Source organism: Mirounga angustirostris, unplaced genomic scaffold (genome assembly GCF_029215605.1).
Source record: "Mirounga angustirostris isolate CCGP_5_RB_7025 unplaced genomic scaffold, mMirAng1.0.hap1 SCAF_12, whole genome shotgun sequence".
In the NCBI taxonomy this organism is placed as follows: Eukaryota; Metazoa; Chordata; class Mammalia; order Carnivora; family Phocidae; genus Mirounga; species Mirounga angustirostris.
In genome coordinates, this window is record NW_026991720.1 from 108,051,487 (window position 1) to 108,060,355 (window position 8,869).

The window sequence follows — 8,869 nt, forward strand, 5'->3', positions numbered from 1 at the left end:
ACGGGTTAGGTTACGGGTTAGGGTTAGTGTTAGGGAACGGTTTAGGGTACGGGTTAGGTTACGGGTTAGGGTAGGGCGAGGGTTAGGGTTAGGGTACGGGTTAGGGTTAGGGTTAGGGGTTAGTGGTTAGGGTTAGGGTTAGGGTTAGGGTACAGGTTAGGTTACGGTTTAGGGTAGGGTTAGGGTTAGGGTACGGGTTAGTGTACGGGTTAGGGTTAGGGGTTAGGGGTTAGGGGTTAGAGTTAGGTTTAGGGTTAGTGTTAGGGTTAGGGTTAGGGTTAGGGTCTCCCTGTCCTCTGCTGTATAGAGACCATTCTCCTCCGGTAACCAGATTGATCATTTCAGAACATAACCTTTGAGGCTCTCTGCGATCCGCTCCCCACCTGTCTGTACTCTCCAGCCTCACCTCTCCCACTGCAGCCCCCCTCTGTGGGCCACCAAGCTGTGTGGTTGTCCCACATGTTCCTTGGGCCTGACTCCAATCCTTTGCATTCTCTGTGCCCTCTGCCAGGAGCACTCTTCTCTCCCCTTGCATCATGTCTGGCTTGTTCCCCATTGGCTGGGCCTCTACTTGCCCCCTGGTGACCTGACTCATGTCTGCTGGGTGTATGTGCTCGTCCCATATTTAAATGTAGTATCCACCTTCCCTGTGTGAGCGATTTACTAACCTGCGAGGTATGGGGTAGGCACAGGGAAGTAGTCTTAGTGCCTGTGTAAAAAAGCCAGTCTCAGGGCGCCTGGGTGTCTCAGTCCTTAAGCGTCTGCCTTTGGCTCAGGTCGTGATCCCGGGGGCCTGGGATTAAGTCCCATGTCAGGCTCCCTGCTCAGCAGGGAGCCTGCTTCTCCCTCTCCCCCTCCCCCTCCTTGTGTTCCCTCTCTAGCTGTCTCTTTCTCTGTCAAATAAATAAAATCTTAAAAAAAAATCAGTCTCAGAGGGGCTCACCACACTTGCTGACAATGGGGGAGCTGCTGTCCCCACAGTGAGGGGCAGGTAGTCCCCTCAACGGGGGACCAGCCATGTGAGGCAGTTGGACAAGACTTCCAATGTTTTGGGGACAGGGAGATGTAGACCTGGACCCAGAAGCTCACACCCTTGGATTCAAGGCAGGGGCCTAAGCAAGCCCCCTTTTTCCAGGGGTCATCTTTCCCCTTCCCTGCCCATGGGCTGAACCTGATTCCTGATCTGGGGAGTTCGAGGGTGACCCCTCCTAGGAATACCAGTGGTTTACTGATGGACCTTGTCAGCCAGAGGCCCAGTAGCCTTCAAGGGAGGACCCTATAGGGGGTGGAGACAGCTCTGTTGGGGACCAGCGACAGCCCACTCAAAGTAAAGTGGGGCAGCTGGCCGGCCCTGCTGATTCTACGCAGTCTGTAGGACATAGAAACACGGGCTGTGCCCAAAGGTGCTCAACTCATGGCAGGTGGGGACAGAACCTGCAGGGGTTCAGCCAGGGTAGGGCACCTGCAGGGTTTGCCTGGGAGCTCAGGAGAGGGGGGTGTTCCTGGCTCCAGCATGTTGAGAGTGGGGCTGCATGGGTTTCCAGCCTCCTAAGCCTCAGGCTCCCCTGTGTAAGATGGGGTGCTGATGGCCCCTATCTCTGGGAGCAGAAGGTAGGGAGGCCCTGCCACTGGACTTGCTCAGGACAAGCCAGGGTGGCTGTTGCTTAAAGCAGCACAGGGCCTGTCCCCATGAAGAAGGTGCACACATCCATGAACCCCAGCTCTGGGGTCCTGCTGCCAGCCTCTGGCAGTGACCCTCTTCCTGCCCTGTCCCCTGCCCCTGTGGATACGGGGTCTTCCTGGAGCTGTTCCTGCAGAATCACTTCATGGTGGACACAGGGTCATCTACTATGTCTTCACCGACCAGCTGGTTGCTGTGTCCCGTGTGCCCCTCCAGGAGCACTGAAGGGTGGTGGTTCTTGAGGTCCGCGGTGCCCCACACTGGCAGGATGTGTCCATGCAGCACATGGCGATCATGAGCTGCTTCTATGAGGAGTGCTTCCTCTATGAGGTGGATGACATGGTGTGCGGGGATGTGGACATGAAGTTCTGTGACCACGTGGGCATGGAGATCCTGTCCCCCCGCTTTGGCACCCTGCACCCCGGTTTCTACTGGGTGGCCCATGAGGACTTAAGCTATGAGCGCTGGTCCCAGTCCCAGGCCCACATCCCCAGGGACAAGGGAGACTTCTACTACATGGGGGCCTTTTTTGGGGGGTTGTGCCAGAGGTTCACCGACTGACCTTAGCCTGTCACCAGGTGATGGTGGTCAACTGGGCCAATGGGATCGAGGCCATGTGGTACGATAAGAGCCACCTGAACAGGTACCTGCTGGACCACAAGCCCACCAAGGTGCTGTCCCTGGAGGACCTGCGGGACCCACAGCTATTGGGCTGGCCCTGGAGGACCTGTGTGCAGCTGCTGGGCTGGCCCCGGGTCATGAAGAAGCTGAGATTTGGGCCATGCCCAAGAATCACCAGGACACCCGGAACTCATGAGGGGCTGTCCCCGTCTCCAGCAGGGGGTGCTGACTTCAGCGGAGCCATCAGAGCAGGTTCCCACTTCGGTCCCCTCGAGGGACACTGTGGAGTCCAGTACTGTCTGCACGGGCACGTCCAGTGCCCCAGCCGCACCTGCTCACAGGAGGCCTGCCTGGGGATACAGCGTCCTCTCTTTGCGTTCACTACATTTTCTTCACTTCTGGGTCATTTGCAGCTGTGAACGGCTCCAGTTTTATGTCAGATGTTTTTCTGTGTCGATGCTGAGCAACCATTTTTAAAAAAGAACAATTGAGGGAAAAGGTTTTCTCTCTAGTTCTAAACAGACACCGCCTGGTGGGGCTGGGACAGCCCCGTAGCAGCCGTGGAGCCAGAACGGGGCCTGGCTGGGTCTTCCCTCCCAGTCCTTGCATGTTGCCATGGCCATGGGGCTTCAGGGTCAGGGGTGCACCGAGCCACCTCTCAGAACCCCGGTGCCCTCACCGCCAGAGGCCTTGGCCGTGACCGCTAGCTCAGCCTCCAGCAGCATGGCGCCCTCTGGGTTATTTCCATTTCCTGCCGCGGATTTATTTTTTATTTATTAATTTTATTTAATTTTTTAAATTTAAATTCATTAGCCAACATATAGTACATCAGTAGATTTTGATGTAGTGTTCAGTGATTCATTAGTTGCCTATAACACTCAGTTCTCATCACAACATGTGCCCTCCTTAATACCCGTCACCCAGTTACCCCATCCCCCCACCCTCCTCCCTTCTGTAACCCTCAGTTTGTTTACCGGAGTCCAGAGTCTCTCATGGTTTGTCTCCCTCTCTGATTTCTTCCTGTTCAGTTTTCCCTCCCTTCCCCTGTAGTCCTCTGTGATATTCCTGACATTCCACATATGAGTGAAACTATATGATAATTGTCCTTCTCTGATTTATTTATTTCACTTAGCATAATCCCCTCCCGTTCCATCTATGTCAATGTAAATGGTAGGTATTCATCCTTTCTGACAGCTGAGGAATATTCTATTGTACATATATACCTCATCTTCTTTATCCATTCGTCTGGTGAAGGGCATCTCGGCTCCTTCCACAGTTTGTCTATTGTGGACATTGCTGCTATGAACATTGAGGGGCAGGTGCCCCTTCTTTTCACTACATCTGTATCTTTGGGGTAAATACCCAGTAGTGCAATTGCTGGTGGTAGGGTAGTTCTATTTGTAACGTCTTGAAGAAACTCCATACTGTTTTTCAGAGTGGCTGTACCAGCTTGCATTCCCACCAACAGTGTAAGAGGGTTCCCCTTTCTCCACATCCTCACCAACATTTGTTGTTTCCTGCCTTGTTGATTTTAGCCATTCTGAGTGGTGTAAGGTGGTATCTCAATGTGGTTTTAATTTCTTTTTCCCTGATGGCTAGTGATGTGAAGCATTTTTTCATGCGTCTGTTAGCCATTTGTATGTCTTTGGAGAAGTGTCTGTTCATGTGTTCTGCCCATTTCTTGAGTGGATTATTTGTTTTTTGGGTGTTGAGTTTGAGAAGTTCTTTATAGATCTTGGATGCCAGCCCTTTATCTGTAATGTTATTTGCAAATATCTTCTCCCATTCCATGGCTTGCCTTTTAGTTTTGTTGACTGTTTCCTTTGCTGTGCAGAAGATTTTTATCTTGATGAAGTCCCAAAGGTTCATTTTTGCTTTTGTTACCCTTGCCTTTGGAGACGTGTCTAGCAAGAAGTTGCTGTGGCTGAGGTCGAAGAGGTTACTGCCTGTGTTCTCTTCTAGGATTTTGATGGATTCCTGTGTCACATTGAGGTCTTTCATCCAATTTGAGTTTACCTTTGTATATGGTGTAAGAGAATGGTCCAGTTTCATTCTTCTGCATGTGGCTGTCTAATTTTCCCAGCACCATTTATTGAAGAGACTGTCGTTTTTCCATTGGGTATTCTTTCCTGCTTTGTGGAAGATTAGTTGACCATAGAGTTGAGGGTCCATTTCTGGGGTCTCTATTCTGTTCCATTGATCTATGTGTGTGTTTTGTGCCAGTACCATACTGTCTTGATGATGACAGCTTTGTAATACAGCTTGAGGTCACCTGCTTTTGTTTTATTTTTATTATTTTAGTGAATTTTAAATTAACGTATAATGTATTATTTGTTTCAGGGGTACAGGTCTTTGATTCATCGGTCTTATACAATTCACAGTGCTCACCATAGCACATACCCTCCCCAATGTCCATCACCCAGTCACCCCACGCCTCCCAACCCCCTCCACTCCAGCAACCCTCAGTTTGTTTCCTGAGATTAAGAGTCTCTTATGGTTTGTCTCTCTCTCTGGTTTCGTCTTGTTTCATTTTTCCCTCCCTTCGCCTATGATCCTCTGTCTTGTTCCTCAAATTCCTCATATCACTGAGATCATAGGATAATTGTCTTTCTCTGATTGACTTATTTTGTTTAACATAATACACTGTAGTTCCATCCACGTCGTTGCAAATGGCAAGATTTCATTTTTTTGATAGGTGCATAATATTCTCTGTATATATATATATACACACACCACATCTTCTTTATCCATTCATCAGTTGATGGACATTTAGACTCTTTCCATAGTTTGGCTATTGTGGACATTGCTGCTATAAACATTGGGGTGCACGTGCTCCTTCGGATCCCTACATTTGTATCTTTGGGGTAAATACCCAGTAGTGCAATTGCTTGGTCATAAGGTAGCTCTTTTTTAAACTTTTTGAGGAACCTCCCTAGTGTTTTCCAGAGTGGCGTCTGCCTTCGTTTTAAATGGCTCTTTATGCTGGTGTTTGTGAAATGTGGGCATTCACTCAGTCTGGATGCATGTGCCGTTGGGATTCCTCAGTGCCCACAGATGGTTTGTGCACTCTCTCTGGACCATCCGCCTGCACTGTGTCTTAGCAAGCATTTAGTGATGCTACTGTGAGCTTAGACACCCAACAAGGCGCAGAGCATGAGAGCGAGAACTAAGATACAGGATCCCTGCTCTTGGGCCTTCCTGGGACTTTCGATGGACCCGTCCTCCTGACTCACTACTCTCCTATTGTGTAATAGACATACACCTGATACCATTAAGCACGTTTCAGGGTACAATTCAGTGGCAATAAGTATATTCACTCTTTTGCACCTGCCACCTCCATCCACTGCCACAACTTTGTCATCCTCCCAAACTGAACTTTTACCCAGGAGACACTAACCCCCCATTTCCCCTCCTCAGCCCCGGCACCCAGCAGCTCCTTCCACCTCTATGAATCGGAGTGCTCTCTGTCCCTCACAAGTGGGGTCCTCCCGTATTGGTCCTTTAGGGACTGGCTTATTTCACATAGCCCAATGGCCTCAAGGTCTGTCCCTGTGAGCCTGGACCTGACCCACTTTCCCCCCAAAGGAGTGTCTCAGCCCTCTCCTGTCTAAGCCAAGCCTCCTCAGTCCCTTCTGCTCCCCTCACCTTCTTCCTCCGCCTGAAGATGATCCCAGCCAATCTGCAGCTTTGAAGACCTATTCAGTCCAGATGCCAGGCACATACCCCGGGGACCTCGGGCCTCACCTACCCCATCTGTCCACGTCAGGTCCCTGCCCACCCCCCACCAGCTGGCCACCTGCTCATCCCACAGGTGTCCCCATCTCAGGAGAGGGAAACACCAAGTCCAGACCCTTGGAGTCCTCTGTGACTTTTTGCTTTCTACCAACTCTCCCAGTAGTGAAGTGGCTATGTACTGAAGTGAACATTCATTGTCCAAAACATTTAAAGGCATATGTGAGTCTCTGCTGCCTAGGCAATGGATAACAGTTGGGGCAGATAGAAACCGAGCAGAATCACTGGAAGAAAGGCTGAGGAATGAGGAGCTTTAGGGAAGAAGGGCCTGGAAGCTCTGACTGCCCGTACCTGAGCTTCAGATGCCCCTCAGTGACTCCTGTGCCTCTGGTGTCTTCCTGGAACCCTGACCTGGCTGTTTTCAGACAGCTCATCCAGCGGTACCCTCAGTTTCTGGGAGGGGGGGTTGCTGGAATCTGCAGTGTGTCCTACTGCCCCACCGGGATCACTTTTTGAGGGCACGTCGCCTGGGCCATCTGAGGACCCAAGACTGTGGGTCTGTGGCCCGGAGGGATTCTGAGCAGAGCTGGTGGGATGGGAAGGCTGGAAGGCACAGAGGTAGGTTTCCAGAAAGCCAGCTGGGGTCCCCGGCATCCTACTGTTTTTGATTCAGAGCCCTGAGATCTTAAAATGCCAGCAATGTTACAGCATGGGCCAGAAAGCAAATTTCCCTGTGCACCCAACACCACCTAAACTATTGGCCATTTCTTGTCACTTGAGCTGAGTACAAAGGATTGGGAGTCAGGACTTGGTGGGGTGGCCCTGGACCAGACTTTGTATTTGGGGGATAAAGGCCATCCAGACAAGCTTGTGCTGAGCCTAAGGAGAGGGTCTGTGTGGAGACCCCAGCTGCAGGCACTGCTGTCCAATGATGCCCCCTCAGCCCGACCCAGTGCACCTGCTGCTGGGGGAGCACCTGCCCCCTCCTCTCTGCCTGAGGGCTCTCTCCTGCACCAGCTGCCTCCTTTCCTGCCAGCCACTGCCAGCCTGCAGCCTGGGAGAGTGGCTACCCCGAGTTCCTCCAGCTGCTGGGGGAGCGCCTGCCCCCTCCTCTCTGCCTGAGGGCTCTCTCCTGCACTAGGTGCCTGCTCTCCTGCCAGTCACTGCCAGCCTGCAGCCTGGGAGGGTGGCTACCCTGAGTTCCTCCAGCTGCTGGGGGAGTACCTGCCCCCTCCTCTCTGCCTGAGGGCTCTCTCCTGCATAGGTGCCTCCTCTCCTGCCAGCCACTGCCAGCCTGCAGCCTGGGAGGGTGGATACCCCGAGTTCCTCCAGCTGCTGGGGGAGCACCTGTCCCCTACTCTCTGAAGGCTCTCTCCTGCACCAGGTGCCTCCTCTACTGGCAGCCACTGGCAGCCTACAGGCTGGGAGGGTGGGTACCTGGACGACCTCCAGCCCTGGGGACAGAGCCAGTGAGGATGGGATGTGGTCTCCCAGTAGGCCTGAGCGCCAGGTCCCCACGGTGTTCACTCTCCTCCTGCAGGCTCACTGTGCCATGTCCTCCCTCAGGCTTCCTAAGCTTAAGTCCTCCTCTGCTCGCTGACCATCCTTGGCCCAGGCTCCACACGTTGGGACTGGGAGCAGGTCATCTGGACCTTCTGGACTCTCGCTTCCGTGCCCGTGACACGGACACAGGTTGGCCTCACAGAACGCTTGGAGGAGACCCAGTGCAGGATGATGCAGGCAGCTGCAGGGGAGATGCCAAGTGACCCCAGAGGGAGCGCACAGGCTTTGCACAATGCACCGGGCTCCCAGGACCCCCATGGGATGCGGGCGCCAGGCCACGGGGCACAGGAAGTCCTGGTGGGGGTGGCCCTGGCGGGGAGGCCAGAGAAGGGTCCCAGAAGGGGCAGGAGACAAGGAAGACGACAAGACAGAGCTTCCCAAGGAGGTCAATGGAAGGATCAGAGGATCGCAGAGACCCTTGGGACAACTTGGAAGCCCTGGAGATGTTAGCTGAAATGCTGTCATTGGGTCAGAAAAGTTAGTCACAACCCCCCAGTCGACACTGGGTAATTTACTTTGTTTGTTCTAAGAATCAGTGCGTACCTGCCATTAGAACTCACACTGCAGGAAGTCTAGGATATACTCACTCTTCATCACTATTCAGGACTCGATTTTTCTAGAGGAAGTGCTAAGCATGGGTCTCTCCATTCTTTGTGTAACTGGCCTCTGTTTTCAGGAACAGATTCTTGGTGCTCATCACCACTCCTAGCCGTGAGACTGACCCCTGTCACCTCCCACAGTGGACGTGATCATGTGGGTTGGGGGGTGCTCACTGATGAAGCCCCATTGCTCAGTACACAGCAGGGACCCGTGGTCCTCTGCTGAATGAGGGAGGAAGGGGGGAAGGAGGGAGGGAGTGAGAGGGAGGGAGGATGGGAGAAAGGGAGGGAGAGAGAGGGAGGGAGGGAGGGAAACCGCAGAAGTTGGGTCCATCCATCAGGAGCCCTTATTTGGGGTGAGGTCCGAGGGCACCACAGCCCCGGCCCTGGATGGTGGCTCAGGTCCTCCCAGTGCTGACCTTCCTTCTCCTTGGCCCTCTGTTATCCTGGATCCTCTCCACCTCCTCCTCCTCCAATTCTGAATGTTCCCAGGAACAGGGTGGCAGGAGGGGTCTCAGGAGGGGCTTCCCGGATCCTGTGCCCCAAATGACAATGTGACAGTGGATACAGGACATTCTATCATGAGGACTGGGACTGTGGATCCCATCCATCTCCTTGGGCATTAGCGTTGTTCCATTCCCTGCTCTCTCCACCACTGCTGTGATAAACACTC

General features: G+C 52.9%; 1 pseudogene; it reads left to right on the plus strand.

Annotated features, from left to right (window-relative positions):
• The window catches only part of LOC135362166 (histo-blood group ABO system transferase 2-like), a 28,814-nt pseudogene extending 26,316 nt beyond the window's left edge, over nt 1-2,498 (plus strand).
• Nucleotides 2,499-8,869: the final 6,371 nt, after the last annotated feature.